General features: G+C 40.9%; 1 protein-coding gene across 1 annotated transcript in view; it reads right to left on the reverse strand.

Moving 5' to 3' along the window:
- Window positions 1–2,658: 2,658 nt before the first annotated feature.
- The window catches only part of RELL1 (RELT like 1), a 72,212-nt gene continuing 61,561 nt past the window's right edge, over window positions 2,659–13,309 (reverse strand). The window contains exon 7 of the mRNA XM_003927507.4: window positions 2,659–3,184. The gene's annotated coding sequence lies outside the window, so the exon portion shown is untranslated. The remainder of the gene's footprint in view (window positions 3,185–13,309) is intronic.

Raw genomic sequence — 13,309 nt, forward strand, 5'->3', positions numbered from 1 at the left:
GTTTCATAAGGCTAGAGCTGCTGTAGACAGTGATTCCTCTGATGGACCTGAACAAAGTCAATTGAGATTTTCTGGAAGGAGTTCACCATTCGAGATGCCATTAAGAACATTTTGGATTCATGGGAAGAGGTAAAAATAGCGACATTAACAGGAGTATGGAAGTTGATTCCAACTCTCATGGATGACTTAGAGGGGTTCAAGACTTCAGGGGAGGAAGTCACTGCAGATATGGTGGAAACAGCCAACAGAACTAGAATCAGAAGTGAGCCTGAGGATTGAACTGAACTGCTGCCATCTCATGATAAAACTTGAATAGATGAGGAATTGCTTCTTAACAGAGAAAGAAAGTGGTTTCCTGAGATGGAATCTACTCCTGGTGAAGATGCTATGAACACTGTTGAAACGACAACAAATGACTTAGAATATGATAATGCATCAACTTATTTGATAAAGCAGCATCAGAGTTTGAGATGATTTTGGACTCCAATTTTGAAAGTTCTACTATGGTAAAATACTATCACACAGTACTGCATGCTACAGAGAAAACTTTCATGAAATGTAGAGGCAATCAGTGCAGCAAACTTTATCACTATGTTATTATAAGAAATTACCACAGCCACCCCAACATCAGTAACCACCACCCTGGTCAGCAGCCATCAACAATGAGACAAGATCCTCCAGCAGCAAAAAGATTATGACTTGCTGAAGGCTCAGATTATCATTAGTATTTTTTTCATAATAAAGTACTTTAAGGTAGGTACATTTCTTAGACAGAATATTATTGCATATACTTCACCTAGTACAAACATAACTTTTTTATATGCAATGGGAAACCAAAAGGGTCATGTGACTGGCTTGATTGCAACATTTTCTTTATTGCAGTGGTCCGGGGCTGAACTCACAGTATCTCCAAGGTATGCCTGTGTTAGGGGAAAGGGTACTCCAGGAGGGGAAATCCCAGGAGGAAAGTCAGTCAAATGATCATGTGATATTGCAAGACACAAGAAATTCAGCACTGTAAAAAATTAAGCTCAATAATTACACTCCCACGACTGTACATCCAGTGTACCAGGCACCAACAACTGGATCGCTCACAAGACAACGTGCTGCGTTTAACATTTTTATTTTTAACTCTGCTTTGGTAGTACAAAAGTCATAAAAGTACAAACCAGACAGTTAAAAATACACTGGACACTCCAAATGGTGAAAAATTTCCTTTACAAAATTTTACATCAAGGTAGTAGCCAACTCATTAACAACACCAAAAAATTGTCCATCATTAGTGTTTTCTAGAGTAAGTCTGTTGTGGATTCCCCCATTCTTACAAAGAAGGAGAACACACACAAGACCTGTAAACATCAGTTGCTTTGGGAACACTTAGGGATTCTCATCAGATAGTACAGTATAAACCAGTAAAAAGCTTATGTGTTGAAAATATTGAATGCCTAACTTTTGGCATATTTGGAAGCCTGCCAGACAAAAACTGCTCAAGTATTAGAAAATATTTAAAACGTACTCGGTATAAATACAATTTTAAATATTTTTGAGTATTCTCTTGCCGGTTGTATTGCTATTAAAAAGAAAGTGCTCTGACTTGAATCAGATGGGAAAATAATTAAAGCTGAAGAATTTCTTACATTTTATCCCCCACCATTTTGAGGCCATATTTTTAAAGAAAAAAAAAAGTATACTTCTTATTTGTTTTTAATTAAAACTATTAGCCTAGACTGCACATATATTTACAGTAATATATACCCCTAAAAGTACTATATTGCTAATTTCTGGATCTCAGTGAAGTTTATTTCCAGACTGACTTTCTCAGGTCCACTGTGTATATGAATGTATATACACGGCATCTATTAGTTGTCAGTAAAAAATCGCATGAAACTGAATTTCCCATTCACTTAAAAGGTAGAAACTTTTAGTTTGATGCTGGAAATAGAATCATATAAGACTATGTACAGTAAATACTTTGAAGTATATTTTTAGAAATCATCTTTCGGGAGGCAAACGAAAGATGTGCTTTTTCTGTGTGAAATAAAAGAAGTGCTCAAGGCGCCCTCAACATTGACATGGAGGCAGGTCTTGGAGCCCTCGTAACCGGCCTCCTCCACCGCTCACCCAGACCTACCATAAAATTGTGTGCTATTTATGTCTCTGGGTCCTTTCAGGTGTTTTGTAAAATGTACAGTTAAAAGAAAAAAAGAAGAAAAGTTGGCCAGGCCTAAAGGGAAAGTAACTGCTAAGAGTGTTTTAAATAATGAGCCTTAGTTACAAGATGGAAAACAGGACACACACGAAGAACATGCCAGAGGTAGGTGCAGGCCCATCACGCATGAGAAACAGGATTCTTTTGTTTTCGTCTTGGGTTGTCCAAACAAATTTGTGTCCAAAACCATTTTCTCCTTTATTCAATGGATTAACCAAGAATCACTCAGGGAAAGTTAAAAAAAAAAAAAAAAAGATATGAAAACCTTCTCAAAATTTGTAAGTCACGTAGGAGTGGCATGGTGGTGGCAGGAGGGAATGCTGAATTCGTGGCCAAGGAATCCCAAGTCTAGCATCTGGTCCCATCTGACTCCATGGTGTCTTGGGGAATCAACTCCTCAGGGGCGGACTAGATGATTTCCACTGAGCTTTTACCACTGAAGATTCATCTTTTATCTTTTGTAACAGCTAACCTGTATGTATGAAGATCTTCTTACAACCAGTGTCAAAATAGGATGTGGGAACTGGAAAAAGAGAAACACACACTCACACGCACACATGTGTACACACACAAACACACACACACACATACATACACACACCAATCATAAGCTCAGACTGTACATGAATAGTATCACTTTACATACTGATCATAATAGAAAAACTACAGTGTGTACACCAAGGCCTGGGATTGGGGCTGGGCAGGATAGAGGCTGGGAGTGGCTGAGAAGATACAAACAGCTCTTTCCTTCCTCAGAAGTATAATACATTTTTCAGCAGACTCTTTAAACCAAAACTTGTTTCAAAGCAAACTAAATTCTGTATACAGCACAGCAGTAATTTTCTCTTTTAGGTTTGATCCACGTGCCTGCTGACTCCATGATAGAAATTGTATAAAATATGTAAAAATATTCCCTAGGCAACTTTAGATCTTGAAAGTTTTCAGTCTCTTAGAGCTCTCCAAGTCAAGTCACTGCTGCAAGAGAAAACACAAAAAGTAGATCTTTAACCAAAGGTAAACATCATATCACATATTAATCTGCCTGCATATTTTAAAACACAGAAGAGTTATAATCTATTCTTACCCATCCCAACCCATTCCTTCCACCATTATACACTTTTTTTTTTCTAGATTCAGTCTAAAGAAATTTAAGTAAAAATATAATTAATTCCAAGAGTTCTGGCAAGATCTGGCTGCTGAAGCGTGTGCGCCCCTCCCGCTCTCTCTCGCTTGCTTCTGCTTTCCCCAAGTGATGTGCCTGCCCACCTCCACCTTCCGCCATGCGTAAAAGTTCCAAGGCCTCCCCAGAAGCCAAGCAATGTCAGTGCCATGCTCACACAGCTTGCGGAACTGCAGGCTAACTCAACTTCTTTTCTTTATAAATTACCCAGCCTCAGGTATTTCTTTACAGCAATGCAAGAATGGCCTTCCATAGGTGTCTTTCTAAAGCCCCACCAAGGACTAGAGGTTTCTACTGACCATCCAAGACAGCTCAGTTGGGATTTCAAGTAAGAACACAATGACTAAACATTCCATCTTAGCTCTTCATTGTACTTTCAGTGTTCTGGATTGTATTTTTAAGTCATTCTAACAACTGGCCCTTGTCACTGTCTACACTTACATTACAAACAAAGCCCCATACTTGCAAAACAGCTCCCGACTTTCCAAATGGCTTTTTATAACTGCCTCATTTAATGAACAGATCTGTGAGTTTCTTTTTTGAGACAGAGTCTAGCTCTGTCGCCCAGGCTGGAATGCAGTGGCACAATCTCAACTCACTGCAACCTCCGTCTCCCAGGTTCAAGCGATTCTCCTGCCTCAGCCTCCCAAGTAGCTGGGATTACAGGCGCACACCACCACACCCGGCTAATTTTCATATTTTTAAGTAGAGATGAGGTTTCACCACATTGGCCAGGCTGGTTTCAAACACCTGACCTCGTGATCTGCCCACTTGGCCTCCCAAAGTGCTGGGATTACAGGTGTGACTCACTGTGCCCAGCCAGCCCTATGACTTTTTACTTTCCTGTTTTACAGACTGGGATAACTTGGGACAAGACTAAAATTATAGAGCTCCCTAAGTATGCTGACGTATACACACCACGCAGGTGAACCTACACAAGGTAAAGGAACAAAGCGTTCTCCCGAATCTGCCAAAATCGTGTGTACCCTATAAATTCTAAACAAAACCAGAGATAGACCCAGCTTGCAGAAATATGAAGAAATAGCATGAAGTTGGTAGAAGTGTCTTGAACAACACATTGTTTACTTATTTTACAGTTCGTCCTTCAAGATATGTGCCTTATTATTATTCATGTTACCCTCTTCTGTCATTCTGTCATCCATAATATTCAGTGGTTATAAGAGAACAGAGATAGAGCCCGAGAGGAAGAATGAGAGATACAGAAAGAAAGAGAGGGAGGGGAGATTTATTGCCCAAATGAGGTGATGAGTAAAGGATCTCTATCCCCTTAGCTAAACAGGAAATGAAACACTGTCCCATAAAACAGCATGGATCGAGTTTTTAATTATAATGACATAAGTAATATCCTGCACTGAATTGCCAAAACTGTCTAAGAACTGCAGCTTTTTACTGTAAAACTGAACGAAGTCTGGAACTTCTTTCAGGTAGAAATTAATTCATATAAACATTCTAGCATTGGAGGAAAAAAAGGTAGAAAGGCCAGAGGTGGAGAAATATAGAAATGGCCCTTGGGCACGGTGGCTCATGCCTGTAATCCCAGAACTTTGAGAGGCCGAGGTACGCGGATCACCAGAGGTTGGGAGTTCGAGACCAGCCTGACCAGCATGGAGAAACCCTGTCTCTACTAAAAATACAAAATCAGCCAGGCATGGTGGCACATGCCTGTAATCCCAGCTACTCGGGAGGCTGAGGCAGGAGAATTGCTTGAACCTGGGAGGCAGAGGTTGCAGTGAACTGAGATCACACCATTGCACTCCAGCCTGGGCAACAAGAGTGAAACTCCGTCTCAAAGGGGAAAAAAAAAGGCCCTGAAAAAAAAAAGTAAAAAATGAGAGGGAATTTTCTAAGCAACACCTTAAACTAGGGCATTATCTAGAAAACGTGTGGTATTCCATTATTTTTATGTCTCTTCTTCATGTGCTCCCTTAGAACTAGACATTTTTGCATTAAGGAAAATAACAAAGTCAAAGGCGAGGGATGTCAGGCCTAGAAAGTAATGTTTCATCACAGTAACAGTTTTCATTCCAACCTAGAAGAACTCTTCATTTTTAGTGTTTTGCACAGACTTCACCAGCTTTAAGAACTGGGCAAGCAAGAATACAGGCTTGGCTAAGAAGGAGGGGCCTAGAGTCAAATCCAGACCCCTACTGCTAGCTGTGGAACCGTGGCTGTCTCTGTAGCATTCTCTCGTAGGTTACTGGGGTTTGACATGAGATGATCATATGCACAATGCTTACTACAAGGAAAAGCAGTCAGTATGCTCCAAAAGGTTAACTCTTCTGCTCATTACCGTCATCCAGTTCTCTGCTCTAAACAATCACATTAGCTTCCTTCAACAGCTGCCCTTTGCAGCTGATAAAAACTGCGCTGCCTGCAATATCTTTGAGAGAGGAAGTAAAAAATAAAAATTGCTGCTTAAAGTCCTTGCTGCTAATACCACAAACTAAGCAGAAAAGGGAAAGTTAATCTATTAAAACACTTGCAGTTCTGGTCTCTCCTTAAAAACACACATTTATTAGAAGGCAGCATGTTGCTGGTGCAACACTATGACCTTCCAGGTACTTCTTTAAGCCCGGACAATGATAAAAATGTTATCAGGTGCCTTCCGTATTGTCCAGCAGAGGTCAGAAACCCTGTGTGGGTGGGCGCAGATACACCGGAAAGGCTAACAGGAGGGGGTGGGAGAGGAAAGAAACACCCAGCCACCCACTGTTGCCATCACGTGGAACCACAGCACATGGAGCCAGCCTGACCTCTCTCTCTTTGGGGGGAGAAATTTGGTGATTACAGTTTACACAAGTGAGTGCTCAAGCTGGAAAAAATTAAGCAAAGTTCCATTACATGGAAAACACAATTCAGAAATCCCAAAGTGCAACCATGTTGCTTATAAAACAAGACTGATGGATAAAAATTAAGAACGCACCCAGAAGATTTATCTGGAACAAAGAGCTTGTCTTTTTCTTTAGAGTTATTGCTTATGACATAATCTTATAACGATAAAGCCATAATCCTATCATTATGTTATGGTTCCACCGAAGTTGCCATATGTCTGTGATTAGGATATATACATGAATACCTATGCCTTGTTAAAAAGGATTCTCTAGAAAAAAAGAAACTGATCCCTTTAAAAATTAGAAACATGTTAAAAGAAACTAGGAGGCTAAGCAGCTTAATGAACAGAAAACACTTAAAATCTCAAAGCGTAGGCTGTTAAGGAAGGAAAAGTCTATCTGATTAATAATAATAGTACTGGCATCTGCAGAGCACTTTCTCCGTGCCAGGTGCTGCCATGCTACACACTCTGGGTTCATTAACTCAATATTTCCAATGACTCCATGAATCAATGATGATTTCCATTTTCATAGGAGGAGACTGAGGCTTCCAGGTTCAATCATTTGCCCAGTGCCACACAATTAGTAATGAGAAAATAAGAAATCCATCCCAGGCAGCCAGACTTGGAAGACCACAAAGCTACCTCCAGGCTGTACGGCTATCTGGTCACCTCGGAGACACCACAGCATCACTGAGATCATCTTCTGGTACCCTTGCTTCTCTGCTCCCCACCTGTGTGGCGGGCAACAGAAAGGAAATGCAGAAACTAGAAACGTTGTCAGGGTCTCTCTCAGGGGAAATCATTGTGGTTGCATAAACAGTTAAATGATGTGAAAAACCTATAATTTAAAGGGGGTCTAGTCTCTGGGAAAATCAAAAGTACACCTCCAGGCCGGGCGCGGTGGCTCACACCTGTAATCCCAGCACTTTGGGAGGCCAAGGCGGGTAGAGTGCCTCAGCTCAGGAGTTCGAGACCAGCCTGGGCAACACGGTGAAACCCTGTCTCTACGAAAATACCCCAAATTAGCTGGGTGTGGTGGCACATGCCTGTAGTCCCAGCTCCTTGGGAGGCTGAGGCAGGAGAATTGCTTGAACCCCGGAGGTGGAGATTGCCGTGAGCCGAGATCACGCTGCTGCACTCTAGCCTGGGCCACGGAGCAAGACTCCTTCTCAAAAAAAAAAAAAAAAAAAAAAAAAGGTACGCCTACACAACACTGATTTCTGATGTCATTGTAAGAGAAGGCTATGGAACCACATAGTTGGATTAATAATTTTCTTGAACACTTTTAAATAAAATAGAGAACGTCGTTTATAGAAAGAGTTAAGATTATGACAGCACTATTAACACTGAAGTCCTGCAGCTCCGTTTAAGTGATTGTTCACCAATAATCCATGATCCTTTAAGGCTCACACTTCTTAGTTAGAAACTTGTTCCAGGCTCTACTGACCATTCTGTGGTTCCACGCTGGCAGGTTATGGTTGCTGAGCGTGTGACACCATGGTCCTGCAGAGGTACCGCCTGCAGCGGTCGGCATCTTGGCAGACGTAGATTAATGTGATCACAGCACAATGTGTTTGGTCCTTTAAATCTTGCTCTGGTCTGAACTGTGTGTTAAAATTTTATAAATTAACAATAATACCTTCTTATTTTAATAAAGGCTCTTGTTTATTTAACAAACCCAATAGATTCTTGCTAATTTAGGTTAATCCATGCAATCTTTTAAAATCAGTGTTTCTCAGAATGATCAGCAGAGCCTGCTTTAGAATCAGCTTAATCATATTAAAAACTGCAGATTCCTTGGGCCCCTCCCCGAGACCTACTAAATCCAAGTCTATGGCGTTGCAGTCCAGGACTCTGCTTTCCTGTAAGGTGCCTCACTGATTCTAATGCACATACGAGGGGTTAAGTCGTAAGGTAAGACCCAGTACTAACATTTGTCAACTGATTAAAAACTGCAAGAATTAAATTCGCTTCTAAAGGGTAAGCCCTGCAAATACAACACTACAAAGTCAAAGTATATCTAAGAAATGGGGGAGAAAACAAATATGACAAAGTCATTTAAAGACTGAAATATTAATTAAAAATTTCGGTAACTTGGACGGGCGCAGTGGCTCATGCCTGTAATCCCAACACTTTGGAAGGCCGAGGCAGGCAGATCACTTGAGGTCAGGAGTTTGAGACCAGTGTGGCCAACATGGTGAAACCTCGTCTCTACTAAAGATACAAAAATTAGCTGGGCGTGGTGGCACACCTGTAGTCCCAGCTATCTGGGAGGCTGAGGCAGGAGAATTGCTTGAACCTGGGAAGTGGAGGTGCAGTGAGCCGAGATTGCACCACTGCACTCCAGCCTGGGTGACAGAGTGAGACTCTGACAAAAAAGAATGTCAGTAACTCAACTTGAACTACAAAATTTTAAAATTACAGAATCATTTTTTAAACATATTTCAAAGCAGTTCGGAACTAGAATTCAACAAATTTGCAGAGGGTTCTTTTAATAACAAAATGAATGCCATATTGTTACACCTATTAAGGAATCACTGAGGGCCAACTATGTACAAGGTGCCATCCAAAGTCTTGGCAAAGGGCAAGAAGACACCATCCAACGACACTGCCGAAGCCCTGAGGGAGCTTAGTACGTGCAGAGAGGAAGCTTACACAATCAGCTTTGCCCCCCCGCAAAAAAAGAGGCATGCTGCATATCATTTTTAAACACAACTAGAATAATTTAAAACTTTTTTTCATCTAATAATGTACAGTAGATGCTCTGTGTCTTTCAAGGATACCTCAATCTTTTTTTTTTTTTTTTCTAAGAGACAGGTTCTCAGTTGCCCAGGCTGGAGTATAGTGGCACAATCACGGCTTACTGGAACCTTGAACTCCTGGGCTTATGTCATGGAGTTAAAGTCACCACTTTAGCCTCTCATGTAGCAAGGACTACAGGGGCACGCTATCATGCCCAGCTAATTTTTTAATTTTTTTTATTTTTTAGTAGAGACAGGGTCTCGCTATGCTGCCCAGGCTGATCTCAAACTTCTGGCTTCAAGCAATCCTCCAGCCTCAGCCTCCCAAACTGCTGGGATTACAGGTGTGAGCTATCACACCCAGCATCCACTTCAATCTTTGGCATTTACAGGCCATTATTAAATGAATAAGGCATAATTCATTGACTTAATCCCCCACTGCTGGATATTTAAAGTTGCTTCCAGTTATTTGGTATTATAAATAATGCTGAAGTGAACAACTTTGAACATTATCTTTGCATTTATGCATGATGTTTATTAACTGGAATAATTTGGTCAAAGAGTGCATATTTAAGTTTTTACAGTTCCAGATTGCCACCACAAAGGTCTAGACCATTGTAGCCTCCCTGCTTTGGTGTGTGACAGTGTCTATCTCCACGTACTCACTTAATCAAGGTGACACATGAACCAGTTTGCCTGGGAGGTATTGGTTTGTATATGTTTTCCCAGAATAATTATTTACGGTGTTCCCTTTTATTCTCAGTAAACTCTAATCTCTCTCTCTCTCTCTCTCTCTCTCTCTCTCTCTCTCTCTTTTAGAGACAGTCTTACTCTGTCAACCCAGGTTGGAATGCAGTGGCATGATGCCTCCAACTCCTGAGCTCAAGAAATCCTTCTGCCTCAGCCTCCCAAGTAGCTGGGACTACAGGTGTAAGCCACATGCCCTGTTAATTTTTAATTTTTCATTTGTAGAGACAGGCTCTCACTATGTTGCTCAGGCTGGTCTTGAACTCTTGGCCTCAAGCCATCCTCCCACCTCAGCCTCCCAGAGCACTGGGATTACAGGTGTGAGCTACCTCCTCATTTTGGATGTGAGTTATATGGTCATGCTAGTGTTAACATTCATCTTGGCCAACAGAGAAGCAAAAAGTGATCGCAGTTGGGATTTATTTCATTATTAGTAAGGTTGGGCATTATTTATGTTTATCGACGACTACATCTTCCATGAGTTGCATATTACAACCCCCAATTTGAGGAGCGGGCTAAATAATTAAAACCTTAATTTTTTCATATGAATAGTGAGAAACTTTCTATGTATGTGGGTCAATTCAGGAAAAAATAATGTTTCTAGGTGTTTTTCTCCATGCAAAATAGAAATCGCTTTTTTAAAGTAGCATAGACAGAAATGCATACTCCTGCAAATTATATTATCTTCTTTATTGAAAAATACCAATGAGAAATTTTGCACTCCTTACAGTTTTGAATCTTCTGACATTAGATTTGGATCTTACTGAAGTCGGAAGGTTGTTCTTAACTGGGTTATATTCCCACAGCAATTTAAATGTACTCATGTATTTAGCAACAATGGATTTCCCAAGTGACAACAAGTGAACACTTGTGATTCACCATCCTTTGGGATGGTAGAATCAGAGCACTTTATTCCAAGTAGAATGTAAATGGCATCAAAAGTTATTCTGTACCTGGAAAAAGAAGGATTCAACTGGAAATTATTTAAATGCAATTCAGCAGTTCCCTACTCTCTCAACACACTTCTGATTTCATGTCTACACTAAGCTACAGGCAGAATACCGTATTACCCTGAATACTACCATCTCTTTCTAATAAGAAAAATGGAACAAGTTAGATATTGCCTCTCTACTGGCTTGTGAGGTAGACAGAGTTCAACTAACTGGTCTTCAATAAGCCTCCACTTGAGTATCAAATGAAAAGTACTGCTATTACTTTATAAGTTATGTCTAACCTGGCCTCTCTGAGCTTCGAAAGAATCATGAAATATCAAAAACATAAATTATAACACTGTACTGGCTAAGTGTTTAAACGGGGCTCACCTGATGTAGTAATTTAACACCTAACCTATTTTGCACTTATTTAGTGCCAAGGAACACATCCCTATGAAGTATTATTATTATGATTATTATTGTCCCCACTTAACAGGTGGAGAAGCTGGGGCATCATAGACTGAGTAATTTGCCCAAAGCTAGATCGCTAAAAAGTGACAGCCAAGATCTTGAGTGCAAGGAGCCTGATTCTAAAACCTATCTGGTGGAGTGACTAAAATACCCTATGTCCTGTAACTTACAGCAAATAGGCACTGTTTTAACTTAAGCTATTTAATGTTGGTAGAACTCAAGGTCTCAAGGCACGAATTAAGAAAAATTAAAATCCTAGTTATAACCATTAATTCCATTTTCTTTCTAACTGTAGGTAAGCATGTCTCAAAGCATTTCGTTTTCTGCTTCCCTCAAGCCCCCTTGGGTCCTCCAAAGTCTCCAGCCTCCAACACTGCTGAATTTCTTCAGTGAAAACAGCAGATGTCAAACAGCTGACAGGGATAAGGAGGAAGAACAGCAAAGCTCTCATTCAGTGGGGTCAACTGGTCAACATAGGAAGGGGCGCTGGGGGAGGCCCCTGCCCAGGGTGATATGTGGTAGGAGGAGATAGAGCTTTGGTGGCAATTCAAAGCAAAAATGAATCAAAAATCCCTGGTCCCCCATATTGTCTAAACTTTGGGAATACTGATAAATATGTTTTGGTATCTCCTGTGCACAGAACAAGACCATGGAAGAATAACTTGGAAAAAACATCACAGTTGATGACAGCAAAATATGTTTTTAGGTCCACTCAAAACTCCCAGATCATGGCCATAAATGTAATAGAGCCATTCCCAACAACTGAGGACAAATAGGGCATATAGCTTCTTAACTGTGTCCACCATTTTCACTCCTCATGGCTAAATGTGGGAGAGTAAAAACTGGTTCTTCCTCAGTCATCTGTGAGTAAGACAAAAACTCAACAGTCACGGAACCACAGAACCTAAAAATCATTAACTTCAATAAAAACAAGGTACTAACAAGTATCCATGCTCTCATTTGTGGAAGGGCAAAAGGAGGGGCTTTATATACACAGATATATTGCAGGAGGCTGAGATGGGCAGATCACACGAGGTCAGGAGTTCGAGACCAGCGTGGTCAACATGGTGAAGCCCCAACTCTACCAAAAATACAAAATTAGCTGGCTGTGGTGGCATGCTCCTGTAATCCCAGCTACTTGGGAGGCTGAGGAAGAAGAATTGCTTGAACCGGGGAGGCGGAGGTTGCAGTGAGCCAAGATCACTCCATTGCACTCCAGCCTGGGCGACAGAGCTAGGCTCCATCCAAAAATAAAAAGATATACTGCATAAGCATGTATATGCATAGCATAATCCTGAAAGGACACAGAGAACACTGATCACAGTGGTGCCCTCTTGAGAAAAGGTTTAAGAGATAATATATGCAAAAGGGTTGGGGGGATACAGATGGAGCAAAGACTTATTTTTAGGATTTATTTTTCACCCTGCAAACTTTTAGGCTGTTTAAATATTTTATTCTATGCATTTCTTTTATTTCAGTTCTTTTAAAAAAAATTCATTTCAAACACCTATACTATTCAATACATTGGAGACAGTACAAAAATGAGCTATAAAGGAAGCTCCATAATGAACTCTCAGCATGATCTTGAACAACACATGTAACAACACACACTAAACAAGGAGACTGGGAGGTGCAGGGGAGAAAAGTCTGCTATAAAAACTAGGATAGGCCAGATGTGGTGGCTTATGCCTGTAACCCCAGCACTTTCGGAGGCCAAGGCAGGCAGATCACAAAATCAGGAGTTCAAGACCAGCCTGGCCAACACAGTGAAACCGCATCTCTACTAAAAACACAAAAATTAGCTGGGCATAGTGGCATGTGCCTGTAATCCCAGCTACTTGGAAGGCTGAGGCAGGAGAATTGCTTGAACCCAGGAGACAGAGGTTGCAGTGAGCCGAGAATCGTACCACTGCACTCTAGCCTGGGCAACAGAGCTAGACTCTATATTTAAAAAAAAAAAAAACAAAAACCTAGGATAGAAGCTCTGTAAGAGCATGGCCTTCATTGTCTGTCTGACATACTGCCACATCCCTACACACAGCAAACTACCTGGCACATGGTAAGGGCTCAAGAGACACTTTTAAAAGATATAATTGTACCTGCATTGATCTGAGCTAGCAATCACAGCTGCTCTGAAGTCTACAAGTCTATGACCTTAGTCTACCTGGAAGAAAA

This window comes from Saimiri boliviensis, chromosome 3 (assembly GCF_048565385.1).
Source record: "Saimiri boliviensis isolate mSaiBol1 chromosome 3, mSaiBol1.pri, whole genome shotgun sequence".
Classification (NCBI taxonomy): domain Eukaryota; kingdom Metazoa; phylum Chordata; class Mammalia; order Primates; family Cebidae; genus Saimiri; species Saimiri boliviensis.